This window comes from Neophocaena asiaeorientalis, unplaced genomic scaffold (genome assembly GCF_003031525.2).
Source record: "Neophocaena asiaeorientalis asiaeorientalis breed wild unplaced genomic scaffold, Neophocaena_asiaeorientalis_V1.1 scaffold254, whole genome shotgun sequence".
Taxonomy (NCBI): domain Eukaryota; kingdom Metazoa; phylum Chordata; class Mammalia; order Artiodactyla; family Phocoenidae; genus Neophocaena; species Neophocaena asiaeorientalis.
Window position 1 is genome coordinate 1,137,785 of NW_020174705.1, and position 2,419 is coordinate 1,140,203.

The window sequence follows — 2,419 nt, forward strand, 5'->3', positions numbered from 1 at the left end:
CACCTCCCGTTCCTTCTGCCGGGAAGGCTCTTCCCCCAGCCCTCCCCATAGGCCTGTTTGGAGGTCACCTCCTCGGAGACCTCCCTGTCTAAACCAGGTGCTTTAGTCAGTGCTTGCTGTGTAACAAGTCACCACAAACTCAGTGGCTTTAAAGAAGGCACCTCTTTTTTTAAAATCTTGGTTTCTGTGCATCAGAAGCCCTGGCTTAGTGGGGTCCCCTGCTCAGGGTCTCGGAAGACTGGGGTCACCTTCTCCAGTCCTCTTGGGGCTCAGGGTCTCCCGCAGACTCCATGATTGTTGGCAGCTGTCAGCTTCTTGCTATTGAAGGCTTGGGATCCCTGCTTTCTTTTTTTTTTTTTTTTTTTTAGGTACGCGGGCCTCTCTCACTGCTGTGGCCTCTCCCGTTGCGGAGCACAGGCTCCGGACGCGCAGGCTCAGCGGCCATGGCTCACGGGCCCAGCAGCTCCGCGGCATGTGGGATCTTCCCGGCCCGGGGCACGAACCCGCGTCCCCTGCATCGGCAGGCGGACTCTCAACCACTGCGCCACCAGGGAAGCCCAGGGATCCCTGCTTTCTTGCTGGCTGTCAGTGGGGGGTCATTCTCAGTTCCTGGATGTCACCCCCTGTTCCATGCCATGTGGCCCTCCCTACAACATGGCAGTGTGCTTCTTCATGGACTGTCAGTTCTGGATACACGTTTGTGAATGACTGATGAGGGGGATCACCGAGAGGCCACCATGGAGAACCTGTGTGCAGGGGTGCAGGCTGCTCACATAAGGCTTCTGAAGGTTGAGGATTCCAGAGCCTGCCCACTCCCTGCCCTCCTCCAACCCACCCTCCAGCTAAACGTCCCTCCTCTCTCCAACGATCCCAGCACCCTTTCTCCCCCCCAGCATGAGGACCCCACACCACCTTCCACTGGGATAGGAGTTCTCTTTGCTGGTTGGAACTCAGCCACCTGGGCTGAGGGCCACACCTCCGCCACCTCCGGGTGTCCCCTCACCACAAAGAACCAGGACCTTGTCTTGCATCTCCTGCTCCACAGCCTTCTATGGCTCCCCATGGCCCACAGAATCAGGCCCAGGCCCTCCACAACCACATGCCACATCCAGTCTGCCTCCTCACACTATACCCACCATTACCCCTCCAGCCCACCTGCCCCCACCTCACTGTGAGCCCTACCCTCTCTTTACCCCCTTGGCTGTGCAGAGCCCATGTGGGCCCCTAGTTCTCCTCTCCTTCCTCCAGCAATGGCCACCACCTTTCACTGGCCACTGCTACTTGCTGGGTGCCTTCCTCATGCAGCCCTGTGCAAACCTCCTGGTATTCTCACAAGAAAGATGGCACTGGCACCTGAGGCCTATGCTCCTGGGGTTTCTTAAAGTGTAGCTCTGCAGCGAGGTGCTGTGCAGCAGGCCCACCTGGGGCATTTGTTAAAATGCACACTTGCAGGACCACTCAGAGCCAGCGAACCAGGGCTGGGGACCCAGAGAACAGATGTCTCAGACAATCCCTGATCCTGGCATTTGCCTCAGTGGAGGGACAAAGGGAGGCAGCGCCTCAGGCCAGGCCCACGCTGGGTCACTGTGGGGACCCAGGAGTGGGCAGTCCCTCTGGACTTCAGAGCCTAGGAGAGACTTGGAATGCTCACATGCGGCTCAAGGGGGCTGGGCCCTCTGGCCTTTGTTACCTGGGACCCCAATCACTATAACCAGGCCCTCTCGCTAGGCCACTGCTGACCAGGAGGTACCCTAGACAGACCCCCTCTCCAGCCCAACAGAGACACCAGACCCAGCAGACTACCCCCGACACACACCGCTGCCCACCCCCCACCTCAGGGCTTATGGCCTTCCTCACTGTACTCCTCCAGAATAACAGAACTGCTGGGAGCACACGCAATTCATCCACTGAACACCCGCCGAGAGCTTTGGGCCAGATGTGGGCCTTGGGACACCAGACCTAGGGTCCCTTCCCTGGAGGCCAACAGTCTCAGCACAGTGCCAACTAGGGGACTGGGGTGGGGAGGAGGAATGCAAGGAAATGGAGGGAGGAAGGAGGAAGGAGACAGAGGGAGACTGTGAAAGGGAAAGAAGCAGTGAATGAGAGCAAGCCCCCTCTGCTGTCCAGGGCCGCCAGGAGCCCTGCACCGGCCGCGCGGCCCGGGTCGGGGCCCGGGACACCTCTCGCCACCTGATCCCAAAGCGCCCAAGGGCGGGGCGGCCTGACCTTGGAAAGCGCCCTCTCCCACCGCGAGCGGGGGAGCGGGGGTCAGGGGCCGCCCGACGGGGAGGCGCCCAGCGTGGTCGGGAGGGACCCGCGTTTGCACACAGGTTCAGGGTGGACCCGAGACCGGGACGGCGGAGACTTGGCCGTGATTCAGCCAGCCTCCTTTCCCCTCCCCCACCCGCTGGCAGCCCCG